Source organism: Cetorhinus maximus, chromosome 15 (assembly GCF_964194155.1).
Source record: "Cetorhinus maximus chromosome 15, sCetMax3.hap1.1, whole genome shotgun sequence".
Lineage (NCBI taxonomy): Eukaryota > Metazoa > Chordata > Chondrichthyes > Lamniformes > Cetorhinidae > Cetorhinus > Cetorhinus maximus.
In genome coordinates this window covers 84,383,246-84,399,072 of record NC_135893.1, presented here as the reverse complement: position 1 = coordinate 84,399,072, position 15,827 = coordinate 84,383,246, and the positions used below count along the sequence as shown (strand labels likewise).

At 44.2% G+C, this 15,827-nt stretch overlaps 1 protein-coding gene and 1 pseudogene across 5 annotated transcripts in view; both read left to right on the top strand.

Moving 5' to 3' along the window:
• capn15 (calpain 15) overlaps window positions 1–15,827 on the top strand; it is a 288,702-nt gene that overhangs the window by 172,260 nt on the left and 100,615 nt on the right. The window lies entirely within an intron of this gene.
• On the top strand, window positions 5,064–12,164 carry LOC144690304 (small ribosomal subunit protein eS17 pseudogene; annotated as a pseudogene).

Here is a 15,827-nt window from a genome sequence, read left to right as displayed (position 1 = left end):
CAAGAATAGGATCTTGGATGCACTGTCAGAACCCACCAATTGCATAAATGAAAGACTTATGACACTTCACCTACAACTTAGCTGTAACCAATATGCCACCATCATTAGGGCTTATGCCCTTACCCATAACTCCAATAAAGATGTGAAGGAAAGTTTCTATTCTGATGTTGATGAAGTACTCACTGCCATCCCGAAAGAAGAAAAGATCATCCTTCTGGGGACTTTAGTGCCAGGGTTGGCTGTGACCCTGATTTCTGAAGCGGAACCATTGGGGAAAACAAGGTGGGAAAAACCAGTGCAAATGGGTTACGTAATTATTTGGGCCAAAGATCTAAGTGATATCCGTAGAACTGGATCCATACAGGGGCTTGTTCAGTTGGTGATGAACATCCACTCAGCAACAAGACATCACAAGGCCTAAAAGTCTAAGGGGAAGACGATCAATGTATCAGCCCTAAAGCAACCTGACCAATTAGAGGAATTCCAAGTGCAGCTTGTGACCGGCCTGGTAAATCTTCACACATGTAACTCAATTCCAGAACAGTGGGATCGAATAAAGTCAACTGTACTAGATTCCTGAGCTCAGACCATTGGGTTTGAGCATTATCATCACCGGGACTGATTTGATGAAAACATTGCTGAAATATGTGACTTCCTAGAACAAAAACGATCAGCCTTCATTGCCAAGCAGAACAACCCAAGGTCGCAAGTTGAGAAGGCAGCATTCCAATAGCTCAAAGCTGATGCCCAAAGATAAGTCCGGAAGATAAAGCACATGTGGTGAGAAGAGATGCCCAAGAGATCCAACAACATGCTGACCACCTTGGCATGCAAAACATTTTGACACCACCAAGAACATCTGTAGACCAAGGTTAAATGGATAAAATATTCTTTGCTTACAGGGTGGTGTTTCACTTAAGGATGCCGATGCCATCTGTCAACAGTGGAAAGAACACTTTGAATAATTCCTCAATTGTGAATCCACAGTGGCAGCTGATATTCTCCAGGTTATCCCCCAGTACCCTGTGGCAGAATCTATAGGTGAATCAGCATCAATAGGAGAGCTGCAACAACAAAAAATAACAAAGTCTGCAGCCCAGTATTCAGCTGAGGCCTTCAAAGTTGGTGGACTTTTGCTCACATCAAGGGTCCATGCACTCATCCTACGGATTTGGGAGGAAAAATAACTCCTCCCCCACCCTCCAAACTTCAGAATTGTGCCAATTGTAACTATTTTCAAGTGCGAGATAAATTATGCTATCGTATAATTTCCTCTTGTTCATAGCAGGGAAAATCCTGACGCGCATTCTCCTGAATTGCCTATTTCCTGCGGCTGAGGAAATCCTCCTGGAGACACTATGTGGCTTTAGACCTTCCAGAAGAACCTCTGACATGTTCTTTGTTGCCAGACAAACCCAAGAAAAGTGCAGAGAACAACACCAGGAACTTTATATTGCATTCATTGACCTGATGTTTTAGTCTCAGCAAATTACTAGACTGTGGACTGTGCTCCAAAGATTTGGATGCCCAAGGAACTTCATCACAATCCTGCAAATGCTTCATGATGATATGACTGCAATTGTCTTGAGTGGGATATCTCAAACAGACGCCATCAAAATCTAGACCAGAGTCAAGCAAGGCTGTGTGATAGCCCCCATACTATTCACAATTGATCCGACAGTGGCTATTCACCTCATCAAAGATAACTACCCTCTGGTGTGAGTATTAAATGTCACCTAAATGGAAAACTCTTTAACCTTTGAGCCAAAACTAAACTAAACCATTATTGGCATCTGTCTGACTTGGGAGAAAATGGACTGTGCCCAGGGTGTATGTCACTTCTGTATTGAACATGGCCTGTTGTGGCTGAAGAGGTTGATTCCTGAGTGTCAGTCCCTTCTGGAACTGGCACAGATGAATAGTGTTGGACTGAGGTCGACTGATGTTTTTTCCTCCTGGCGGGCTCTTTTCAACCATCTGGCCATTTCTTTTCACAGAATCACAGAATTTAACGGCACAGAAGGAGGCCATTTGGTCCATCGTGTCTGCACCGGCTATCTAAATGAGCATTATGATCTAGTGCCATTGCCCTGCCTTTTCCCCATACCCCTGCACATTGTTTTTATTCAAATAATCATCTAATGCCCTCTTGAATGCCTCGATGGAACCTGCTTCCACCACATTTCCAGGCAGTGCATTCCAGACCCGAACCACTCGTTGTGTGAAAAAAATTTTCTCATGTCACATTTGCTTCTTTTGCAAATCACTTTAAATCTGTGCCCCCTCGTTCTTGATCCTTTTATGATTGGGAACAGCTTCTCCCTATCTACTCTGTCCAGCCCCCTCATGATTTTGAACATCTCTATCAAATCTCTCCTTAGTCGTCTTCTCTCTAAGGAGAACAGCCCCAACCTCTTTAATCTATCTTTGTAGCTGAAGTTTCTCATCCCTAGAACCATTCTTGTAAACATCTTCTGCACTGCCCCCAATGTGTTCACATCCTTCCTATAATGTGCCCAGAACTGTACACAATACTCCAGCTGAGGTCTAACGAGTGTTTTGTATAAATTCAGCATAGCCTCCTTGCTCTTTTGTCTATATTCTTTTATTCACGGGATGTGGACTTGGCTGGCTGGGCCAACATTTATTGCTCATCCCTAGTTGCACTTGAGAAGGTGGTGGTGAGCTGCCTTCTTGAGCCGCTGCAGTCCATGTGGTGTAAGTGCAACCTCAGTGCTGTTAGGAAGGGAGTTCCAGGATTTTGACCCAGCTACAGTGAAGGAACGGTGATATATTTCCAAGTTAGGATGGTGAGTGACTTGGATGGGAACTTCTAGGCCGTGGTTTTCCCATCGGTCTGCTGCCCTTGTCCTTCTAGATGGTAGTTGTCGTGGGTTTGGAAGTTGCTGTCAAAGGAGCCTTGGTGAATTCCTGCAGTGCATCTTGTAGATGGTGTACACTGCTGCTACTGTGCATCGGTGGTGGAGAGAGTGAATGTTTGTGGATGTGGTGCCAATCAAGTGGGCTGCTTTGTCCTAGACAGTGTCAAGCTTCTTGAGTGTTGTGGGAGTTGCACTCATCCAGGCAAGTGGGGAATATTCCATCCACTCCTGACTTGTGCCTTGTGGATGATGGACAGGAGTTGGGGAGTCAGGAGGTGAGTTACTCGCCGCAGAATTCCTAGCCTCTGTCCTGCTTTTGTGGCCACAGTATTTATATGGCTAGTCCAGTTCAGTTTCTGGTCAATGGTAGCCACCAGGATGTTGATAGTGGGGGATTCAGTGATGGTAATGCCATTGAACATCAAGGAGAAAAGATTGGATTCTCTCTCGTTGGAGATGATCATTGCCTGAAACTGGTGTGGCATGAATGTTACTTGCCACTTGTCAGCCCAAGCCTAAATATTGTCCAGGCCTTGCGGTATTTAGACATGGACTGCTTCAGTATCTGAGGAGTCGCAAAGGGTGCTGAACATTGTGCAATCATCAGCAAACATCCCCACTTCTGACCTTCTGATGGAAGGAAAGGCATTGATGAAGCAGCTGAAGATGGTTGGGCCAAGGACACTACCCTGAGGAACTCCTGCAGTGATGTCCTGGAGTTGAGATAACTGACCTCCAACAACCACAACCATCTTCCTTTGTGCTAGGTATGACTCCAACCTGTGGAGCGTTTTCCCCCTGATTCCCATTGACTCCAGTTTTGCCAGGGCTCCATGATGCCACACTCTGTCAAATGCTGGCTTGATGTCAAGGGCAGTCACTCTCACCTTACATTGGGAGTTCAGCTCTTTTGTCTATATTTGAACCAAGGCTTTACTAAGGTCAGGAGCTGAGAGGCCATGGTGGAACCAAAACTGGGCGTCAATGACCAGTTTATTGCTAAGCAAGTGCCGCTTGATAGCACAGTTGATGAACCCTTCCATCACTTTGCTGATGATCGAGAGTAGACTGATGGGGCGGTAATTGGTCAGGTTGGATTTGTCCTGCATTTTGTGTACAGGACATACCTGGGCAATTTTCCACTTAGCCAGGTAGATGCCAGCGTTGTAGCTGTACTGGAATATCCTGGCTAGGGTCGCGGCAACTTCTGGAGCACAAGTCTTCAGCACTATTGCCGGAATATTGTCAGACCTCATAGCCTTTGCAGTGCCTTCAGCCATTTCTCGATATCATGTGGAGTGAATTGAATTGGCTGAAGACTGGCATCTGTGATCCTGGGGATCTCCGAGGAGGCCGAGATGGATCATCCAATTGGCACTTCTGGCTGATGCTTGTAGCAAATGCTTCAGCCTTATGTTTTGCACTGCTGTGCTGGGCTTCTCCATCATTGAGGGTGGGGATATTTGTGGAGCCTCCTCCTCCAGTGAGTTGTTTAATTGTCCACTACCATTCATTACTGGATGTGGCAGGATTGCAGAGCTTAGATCTGATCCTTTTGTTGTGGGATTGCTTAGCTCTGTCTGTCACTTGTTGCTTATGCTTTTTGGCACGCAAGTAGTCCTCTGTTATAGCTTCACCAGGTTGACACCTCATTTTTAGGTATGCCGGGTGCTGCTCCTGGCATGCCCTCCTGCACTCTTCATTGAATCAGGGTTGATCCCCTGGCTTGATGGTAATGATAGCGTGGGGGATTTGCCGGGCATATTGTGTTCGAGTACAATTCTGTTGCACCTCATGGATGCCCAGTCTTGAGTTGCTAGATCTGTTCGAAATCTATCCCATTTAGTACTGCAGTAGTGCCACACAACACGATGGAGGGTATCCTCAATGTGATGGCGGGACTTCGTCTCCACAACAGCTGTGCGGTGGTCATTCCTACCAATACTGTCATGGACAGATGTATCTGTGGCAGGCAGGTTGGTAAGGATGAGATCAAGAATGTTTTTCCCTCTTGTTGGTTCCCTCACTATCTGCCATAGACCCAGTCTAGCAGCTATGTCATTCAGGACTTGGCCAGCTCGGATAGTAGTGGTGCTACCAAGCCACTCTTGGCGATGGACATTGAAGTCCCCCACAGTACATTCTGCACCCTTGTCACCCTTCGTCCAAGTGGTGTTCAACATGGAAGAGCACCACCAGCTGAAGGATGGCGGTACGTGGTAATCAGGAGATTCCCTTGCCCGTGTTTGACTTGATGCCATGAGACTTCATTGGATCTGGAGTCAATATTGAGGACTCTCAGGGCAATTCCCTCCTGTCAGTATATCACAGTGCCGCCACCTCTGCCGAGTCTGTCCTGCCAGTGGGACAGGACATACCCAGGGATGGTGATGGTGGTGTCTGGGACATTATCTGTCAGGTACGATTCCGTGAGGATGACTATGTCAGGCTGTTGCTTGACTAGTCTATGAGACAGCCCTCCCAATTTTGGCACTAGCCCCCAGATGTTAGTAAGGAGGACTTTGCAGGGTCGACGGGGCTGAGATTGTCGTTGTCATTTCCGGTACCTAGGTCAATGCCGGGTGGTCCGTCCAGTTTTATTCCTTTTTTGTGACTTTGTAGCATTTTGTTACAACTGAGTGGCTTGCTAGGCCATTTCAGAGGGCATTTAAGAGTCAACCACATTGCTGTGGGTCACATGTAGGCCAGACCAGGTAAAGATGACAGATTTCCTTCCCTCAAGGGCATTCGTGAACCAGATGGGTTTTTACAACAATCGACAATGGTTCCATGGTCATCATTAGACTTTTAATTCCAGATTTTTATTGAATTTAAATTCTGCCATTTGCCAAGTTGGGATTCAAACCCCGTCCCCAGAGCAATACCTTGGGTCTCTGGATTACTGGTCCAGTGACAGTACCAGTACGCTATCGTCTCCCCTCTATGCCCCTGTTAATAATGCCCAGGATACTATATGCTTTATTAACTGCTCTCTCCACCTGTCCTGCCACCTTCAATGATCTATGCATATATACACCCAGGTCTTTCTGCTCCTGCACCTGCTCCAAAATTTAACCCCTTATTTTATATTGTCTGTCCATGCTCTTCCTACCAAAATGCATCACCTCACATTTCTCTGCATTGAACTTCATCTGCCACATATCTGCCCACTCCACCAAAATGTCTATGTCCTTTTGAAATTCTACACTGTCCTCTTCACAGTTTACAACACTCCCAAGCTTTGTTTCATCTGCAAACTTTGAAATTGTCCCCTGCCATGCCAAGATCTATATAATTAATATATATAAGGAAAAGCAAGGGTCCCAATACCAACCCCTGGGGAACTCCACTACAAACCCTCCTCGAGCCTGGAAAATATCCATTGACCATTACTCTCTGCTTCCTATTTTTCAGCTGCTGTCCCTTTTATTCCATGAGCAATAACTTTTCTCACAAGTCTGTTGTGTCCTCTGCTTTTTCCACGGCCTTCCCACCTGCTTATCTCCAGGCATTCCGGTCAGCGGAGCAGACTTCCTATGCATCGACTCCGATCCCAGTCAATTTAAAGTCTCACTTGCAGACGTCCTTGTCTCACAGACATGGGTGACCTGTTGGTTGCGTGCCAATAGCAAGCTTGCCACATAGCATGTCTTTGGGGATGCGGTCATGATCCACTCAGCTCACATGGACCAGCCAATGAAGGTGCCACTGACTCTAGAGGATGAACATGCTAGGGATCCCTGCACGTTGGTGCACTTCCATATTCAGTTCTCTGTCTTTCCAGGAGATGCCCAGTATTTGTATGAGGCAGTGGAGGTGGAAGCTGTCAATGCTTTTTTTTGGCTTGCAAAAGTTGTCCATGAGGTTAGTTGGTCCTACATTTGTTGACAAGCAAAATGTAAGATGTTTCTCTAAGCCTTCTGTAGGAGTTCAATTATCGCAAATAGAGTGTTTTTTTCAATGCGAAACCCATTCCATGCTCATGTATTGCCTCTTGAGTTTTTCCCTGCGTGTAGTGATTTATTTTTAAGGGATCCACTTTGAGTGAGCCTAGTTTCTTGCAGCACAGCAATGTCTACGTTTAGCCTTGTAAGCTCTTGCATACCAGCTTGTGATGTGAAAAACTGGTGTCTTCCTTCTTGTGTTTGTCTTGTCTGGTCCATAGATTAACAACCTGCCTGTCGAGTGATGACTCTCTAAGCTCCAAGCACCCACTGAAACAAGCAGGCTGTGGCAGGACAGCACCCAACTGACTGGGAGCTGCCCAGTTGAGGCGACGGTAGCTATCCAGTGAGACGCGATGATCTCTCCCACTGTCCAAAGTAACCCCTGGTGCTCATGCTGTGCACCAACTGAGCGAGAGCTTATAACTGGTAATTGTTCTTCCCGTGTTATGCCAACGTAAACCACGAAGCTGAAGTGTCCTCTCCAGGATGCAGACCTGGGCAATTAGTATGGAGACCCTGAGTTGCCCAAACATCAGGGCCCCTCTCTCAGCATTGTTAGTATTGTTGAAAGGAAAAGGTGAAAACAGTACAGTACGGTTCTGTTGCAAGAGTTACTGGAAAGCTGCCTGACAGAATTTCCCTTGAGGTTTACTCCCTGAGCCTTAAGGAGGCTCTGGGGCAATTTACCCATAGCTGGGGGGTCTGGTTTGTGGGCACCAGGGCATAGCCACACCCAGGCAAGCCTCTATACCACACATCTGGGGGAAAGGCCTCCTCCAAGTCCCCTACAGCTTAGCCTGGGTCCGCAAAGTACCCAGTTTATGTGTTCCCGATGAGGAGGCAGTACATGGAGTTTGCAAATGAAGAGGCTTGTACTGGTGGGAGTGGCACTCAGCTCTCTTTTTGCAGTAGTTATACTGCTCGCCAGCGGTGAGAGCTGAAAATAAGAGTTGACAAGCAGACTGGCCAGTACACACCACCCACTATGCTGACACACTTGATGCATCACATAATGTGAGAGACACAAAATAAATCACAGAAATTCATCATCTACATTTTGTGGATGATTTCAGTGTCATTACCCACTCTGCACCAGATTTGGAAATCGCTCTCAATCTCTTCACTTCTGCATACAAGAAACTCGGCCTGTCTTTGAACGTTGCGAAAACAAAATTCATATATCAACCCATACCTGGTCAGCCAAATGTTCCACCTCTCATAACATGTTGAAGGAGGAACTCTGGAATATGTTGGAGCACTTTCCATACCTTGGCAGCCTTCTCTCTCAAAAAGCCACCGTTGATGAGGAGATCCATCACTGAGTCAGCTATGCCAGCTCAGCCTTCTACAAACAACAGCAGTGTGTGTTGTCAACAAAAGTCCTTGTGTACAGAGCAGTTGGTGTCACACACTCCTGTACTGCAGTGAGACCTGGACTTTGTATCAGCAACACATAAAGCACTCGAGAAATTCCATCAGCGTTACAAACACAGCATCCTCTGGATTCAATGGGAGAACCATCAAACAAATACTAGTGTCCTTCTTGAAGCTAGCCCCACAAGCATTCAGGCAAAACTCCTGCAAAATCAACTTCGATGGACTAGGCACTGTGTCTGGAGGCCAAAAAGAGCCTCCCCCACCAGGTCTTGTTTTCTTAACACTCAAATGGCCAGCGATCTAGGGGAGGACAAAGAAAACACTTCAAAGACTCTCTGAAGCTCTCCTTAAAGCACGGCAACATTGATTTTGATGACTGGATTAGCTTGCTTCCAATTATTCAAAATGACGATAACGTGTCTATCAAGCTGCATCATGTTTTGAGTCACAACGTCTTAAAGATAGGCAGAGCGGTGGCAGATAAGGAAAGAAAAGGAAGCAACGCGTGCGCACTGGATCCCACTGCTTTGTGGGATGTCCTACCCCTTGTGCCCAGGGCTCTGTGGGTCATGAATCAGCCTGTTCAGTCACCTGAAGTTCTGTGGCAGAAACTCGACTCTGAGTAGACATCATCCTCGAATTGAGGGACAGCCGACAATAATGATTATCATCTTCAGACCAGTGCTAAGCTTGCAAAATAGTGACTTGCATCAGTTTTGCCTTCACTTTACTCAGAATATTTTGTGTAACAGCCAGCTGAAGTACTGGTTACCGTCCAAGATCTCTACCCTCCTCTCATTCTGGGCTCTTGTGCATCCCCAATTTTAATTACTCCCACCATTGGCGGCTGTTCCTTCAGCTGCCTAGGCCTAAGCTCTGGAATTCCCTGTCTAAACCTCTCCCTCTTTCTCCTTTAAGGCATTTCTTAAAAACCAACCTCACATGTCCCAATATCTCCTAATGTGATGTCAAATTTTGTTGTTCCTGTGAAGTGACTTGTAAAGTTTTTGATGGTGCCAGATAAATGCAAGTTGTTGTTGAAGCTCCCATTGTCATCCACTGAAAATACTTGTAGACAGTTTGACTGGCTACATGCACTTGCTGTATAAATGCATTAATGTAATCTGTTGTATTGCAAATAAATCCCGGCAGGCCAGGCTGAGGTGTAATACATTATACGTTTTTACATATTTATATCTCTCTGAATATCTAAAGGTCTTCTAACCTGATTTAATTAGTGTGTTTGTGCACACGTATGCAATTCTGGGAGCTTCCATCCTATAAGTTAATTGGCGCCATAAATTGATGGTTTTAGGAAATGGAATAATATAACTACATTTGTATAATCGGTTACTTTTGTTTAATTGAACCAGATTTAAAAAGGTCACTGTTATAAATTCCTGTTTCAGATCCTGTCTCCCCTTTGGGCCTGTTTATTAATCCATCCCTGTCATTTTTTAAACAAAGCAATAGGTTACAATTTCCTTATGACAGTTAATTACTTCAATGTCCTTCAGATGATATGTTAAATTAAGGCCCTGGTTTTTTTTTTTCATTCTTCGGATGTGGGTGTCTTTCACAAGGCCCATATTTTTTGCCCATCTCTAATTGCCCTTGAGAAGTTGGTGGTGAATCACTTGCTTGAAACTTAGTGGCTTGCTAGGCTGTTTCAGAGGCCAGTTAAGAGTCTGCCACATTGCTTTGGGCCTGCAGTCACACAGGCCAGGATGGGTAGGAACAGTGGATTTCCTTCTTTGAAAGACGTTAGTGAACTTGATGGGTTTTTATGAAAATCTATTAGTTTCATGGTTACCATTATTGATGCCAGTTTATTATTCCACATTTATTTAATTAATTGAATTTAAATTCCCTAGCTACCATTTGATTTGAACTCATGTTACCAGATTATTATTCTTGGCCTCGGGTTTTTACTAGCCCAGTAACATGACCACTATGCTTCTGTAATCCATCTGCCTGCTCAGGTTGGCAGTAGAGACCACATGATACTATTTGAAAAACAGGATGTTCTCCCATATCCTGACCAGCATTCCTTCCTCTGCCAACAATATCAAAGAACAGATTAGCCGGTCATTTAATGGTTAATTCAGGGATCTTCCTGTGTTCAAAATGACTGCTGTGTTTGCCTCCATAAGTCACTGCACTTCAGAATAAATTATTGTACATGGAGCAATTTGAAATGTTTAAAGAGACATGATGAGGTGCAATATTTCTTTTAAGACCAAAAGCAAATGCTATTTTCTCCATAGATCAGAAAGAATAGAGAATTCTCACTGTTCTAGAACACAAGTCTAAATATTTGGAGTGAGAATGCCCTTAATTGGAAGTGCCCACCTACCAGAAAATGTTTAGTTTCCAATAAGCTTCAGCAATTTTGCTATGTAACATTGAGCATTGGCTGTAGAAGGGACACTCATTATAGTCAATGTTGCATAATTAATAATGTTTGCTTTTCTACATGGATTTTAGCAAGACTTTTGAAAATGCCTCATGTGGCAGACTGTCTAGAATACCTGAATTAAAAGGCCTAAGGGCAGGTGGCAAAGTTGACTCAGTGGCAGAAGTGAAGGGTAATAGTCGACAAGGTTCCACAGGGCTCAGCACTTTGTGCCTTGCTTTTCTTGGCATATATCAATGATTTAAACATAATTATGCCTCCTAAATTTAAAAAGTTTGTGAATGATACAAAAATTGACCATGTGGTTGACAGTGATGAAAAAAGCTGAATACTGCAAGAATATATTAATGGGCTGGTCAAGTGGGCAGAAAAGGGGAGCTTACGCTAGAGTAAAAAACACTGATTAGGCCACAGCTAGAATACCGCATACATTCCTAGTCATTACATTACAAGAAGGATATGATTGCACGAGGATATTGCAAGGAATGGAGAATTTTAGCTATAGAAGCATAGAAACTAGGAGCAGGAGTAGGCCATTCAGCCCTTTGAGCCTGCTCCCCCATTCAATATGATCTTGGCTGATCCTCTATCTCAATGCCATATTCCCACTTTCTCTCCATACCCCTTGGTCCCCCTAACATCCAAAAATTTATCAATTTCTTTCTTGAATATACTCAGTGACCCGGCCTCCACGGCCTTCTGTGGTAGAGAATTCCACAGGTTGACCACCCTCTGAGTAACGAAATATTTCCTCATCTCAGCCCTAAATGGCTTGCCCCGTATTCTGAGACTGTGGCCCCTGGTTCTAGACTCCATACAGGCCCAGTCGAACCAACCTCTCCTCATACGACAGTCCTGCCATCCCCAGTAGCAGCCTAGTGAACCTTCGCTGCACTCCCTCTATGGCAAGTATATCCTTTCTTAGGTAGGGAGGCCAAAACTGCACACAATACTCCATGTGTGGTCTCACCAAGGCCCTGTATAACTGCAGTAAGACATCCCTTCTGAAATCTTGCAATGAAGGCCAACATACCATTTGCCTTCCTAATTGCTTGCTGCACCTGCCTATTTACTTTAATTGACTGGTGTACAAGGACTCGGCTGGAATCCAAGATGGACTAAGACGGTCAAGAAAGCCACCCAAGTGATCATTGAGAAATACTACACCCGCCTTGGCAATGATTTCCACACCAACAAAAGGGTCTGTGAGGAGTTTGCCACCATCCCCAGCAAGAAACTTCGCAACACAATTACAGGGTATGTGACACACTTAATGAAGCGTATTCAGCATGGGCCTGTCAGAGGCATCTCTATCAAACTGCAGGAAGAAGAGCAGGAGAGGAGGGATAACTATGTCCCAAAGGTTTCCGCTCTGGATCAGAGATGATTGAGGTGGACCCAGATACCAAGGAGATGCTGAAGCTGCTGGACTTTGGCAGCTTGTCCAATCTGCAGGTCACACAGCCTTCAGTAGGAATGGCTTTCAGGACTCCAAGGATCTAAAATTATTTGTACCACAATGCTCTCAATTAAAAAAGACACCCAGATCCCTTTGTACATCCACATTTCTGAATACATCACCATTTAAATAATACTCTGCCTTTCTGTTTTTCACACCAAAGCATATAACTTCACATTTATTCACGTTATACTGCACCTGCCTTATGTTTGCCCACACGCATAACTTGTCTAAATCACCCTGAAGCCTCAATGAGGCCTCTAAGGAAGGATTTGATAGGCTGGGGTTGTTCTCTTTGGAACAGAGGAGGCTGAAGGAAGATTTAATTGAAGAGTATGAAATGGAGTGGCCTAGATAGGCCCTTCCTATCCATTCTACTTGCAAAGGGGTCAATAGTCGGGGTCATAGATTTAAACCAGAAGGATTAGAGGGGAGTTGAGGAGAATATTTTTCATGGTCTGGAACTCACTGCCTGAAAGGGTGGCAGAGGCAGAAATTCTCATCACACTTAAAAAAAAAAAGTATTTGAATATGTAGTACTGCAACCTTTGGACCAAAAGCTGGAAATTGAGATTAGGTTGGATGACCATTTTCTCAACTGGCACAAACGTGATGGGTTGAGTGGTCTCCTGCTTTGCTGTAAATCTTCTATGTTTCAATGAAATTCATCTCCTAAAACAAGGTGCTGGATTTTTCTCTCTGACTGTACAGGCAAGAATCAACACTGACTCTCAGACAGGAAATCCTACTTTATCAGTATGTAAAACACTGCAAAACATCCAAACACACATGTGTGGTACCTTATCATGCCTTCATGGTGCCCCAAGGCATTTTGTAGCCTTTTTGAAGTTACTGTTGTTACTAGACAAACACAAGAGCCAATTTGTGGTGAGCAAGGTCTCATGAATAACAAATGAGATTGACTAGTTGATTTGTATTTTGCCTGCATTTCCACAGTTGCCAGCCTAGGCGAATTTGGCAGGTTTACTTTGGTGTTGTCACTGACTGAGTGAAGGCAACATGTCAGCAGCCAGTGGCACTAACCAGGCACAAAACCAATATAAAAGGAGCTGACATAATGTGGGATTTTCAAAGTCTTTTTCTTTTTTAATCGCTGCCTCGTGTCTGCTCTGTCTCAACTCCACTAAAATATTGTTACACTACCACCACCCCCCCGCCGCTCCCCCCACCTCCCTGCAGAAGTACAAAATCTTGCAAAATCCAGGGAAGTACGCCATGACCTATGGAATTAGAGGAAACTCAGCCTCCCAAATTTTTCAGCCAAGGCCACCTTGTCATTCTTGCATTACAACAGCAGCTCAACAACTGGGCATGTGTGGCCCTGACATCCAGAAATTGAACATATAGCATTTTAGTGAGTGTGATAGCCACTTCCCCCGCAGCATGTACTACTACACACTGATGTTAATAAGGAGCCCATTATGAAGCGGCTGATCCTGTATACTTCAATGCAAAGTGTCTGTGCCTTATCAAGCTTGATAAGTAAAACCCAATCCATCAGCTCTGCAGCTTATTCAGAGCCTCAGGCACAGTCTTATCTTCAGGTTTTTCTTCAGTTGCAATTGCCCATTGTAATTTTATAGTCACCCAAAAGACATGATGTTCTTGTTTTAAAAACACTGGGATACTGCACACTGTTATCTGTAGTATTTTTCAACACACACAATCACTGGTGGGAATCCGACTATATTTTTGAGAATGCCTGACTGAACTTGGCATCTAAAATCCATCCTAACTGAAAAACCTTAATGGTCAAATCGTGGCTACTCAAATTGTAGATTCTGGTTGAACTTCACATTGTAGAGATTGCAATAATAAACATGAAGTCTGTTTTTCTTCTTGGGTTTTGAAAGATCTGCAGATTGAAAAGCTGCGGTTGAATATTTGGTGTTTCTCCTTCTTGGTGAAATGCCTGGCTCATTCTGTCGAATGGTGTTACTATTGAGAAAGAACATAGCTTGGGGAAAGTAACAGTAAAAGAACATTTCCTAGTCACTTCCCACTGTCTGACTTCATTCATGTATTTTAAATGGAATGTCGTTAAAACAAGGAGCTTAAAATATTGATGTTTCTGTGCTGTCTCTGACACATTCTCCCTGATATGGACACAAACACACTACCCCTCACGTGCTCTAATATTCTCACTAACAAGATATCTAATTCATGGTGCAAATGTGTAAGTTTAAATCCCACCACACCTGTTTAAATTGTACCTGGGACTGAATTGGGAGATAGCCATGTTGACTTGTCACTGCACATTCAAGTGCTGCACATCACGAGTGATGAAACTCTGACCATACAGAATTTTGAGTGAGCAAACTCATCAGAAAGATTCTGAATATTTAGAGCTCAGTATTTAAAGGGTTAAACAACAGCTGCAACAGCCAGTGTTTCCCATTACAATGTGCTGTGTAACTGCTTGACCTACCAAATGTAATTTGCCCAGTGCGGATGTACTAATTAAGCCTGGATTTTATGATGTGATCGTTATGATTCAACCACTGCTGGTACATGAACATTATGAAGCTGTGTAAAGCATATTTATGTTTAAAGAAGAAGTTTAGGGGGAGAATGAATTTTTGTTCAAACTATTCTGTTCCATAGGAACAAATGATGGCTTTGTCAGATATTTCTTGACTTTTGTCTTTAAAAATCAATTTCTCAGTTAATCTGAAGAACTTCTGGTCTGCTGACAATTGCTGGCAATGACCCTATACAATGTACAACATTGCACAAAGCAGGATGTTGGAATGTAGCACAGAGCTGCCTGACCCCCCACCCTCCCAGCAAATCTAACTACCCGGGCTTACTTGTGCTCTCAACCTTCCATGGGTCCAGAAGACTTTGTGTTGGAGTCCGACAGGGAACTGTATTTGAGAGTCACCACGTAGGCAAGAAAATTAACCACATTTTGTTAGTCAAAGAAATATCTGGCAGCGTCATTATTCATTAGAAGTAGCAGCACATTGAACGATAGCTACTGCCCCCAATACTTCCCAGCAATTTTGATTGAAAGGGATAAAATTCATGAACAAGATGTTGAATTTGATGATGGGACTTTGTGGGGCAGTGGTTAATACATGGCTGTCTGGGGAATGCATCTAAATCTAGTCCAGGCTGACCGGATGGAAGATTTGTTAATCTGATGAACTAGGTTAACCTCAACTCAGGGGTGGATTAACACCCAGCAAAATATGGAGCTGCCAGTAAAACTACAATAATATGGAACGGAAGCAGCATATAATTGTTGGATGAGTTCTATATAAGCATAGTATATAATGAAAGTAGTGGTGCTACTGAGCCACTCTTGGTGATGAACTTCAATGCCCATCATTAAGAGTGGCTCGGTAGCACCACTACTGACCGAGCTGGCCAAATCCTAAATGACATAGCTGCTAGACTGGGTCTGTAGCAGGTGGTGAGAGAACCAACAAGAGGGAAAAACATGCATGACCTCATCTTCACCAACCTGCCTGCCGCAGACACTTCTGTCCATGACAGTATTGGTAGGAATGACCGCCTCACAGTTGTTGTGGAGACGATGTCTTGCCTTCACATTGAGGATACCCTCCAATGTGTTGTGTTGCACTACCACTGTGCTAAATGGGATAGATTTCAAACAGATCAAGCGACTCAAGACTGGGTATCCATGAGGCGCTGTGGGCCATCAGCAGCAGCAGAATTGTACTCGAGCACAATCTGTAACCACATGGCCCAGCATATCC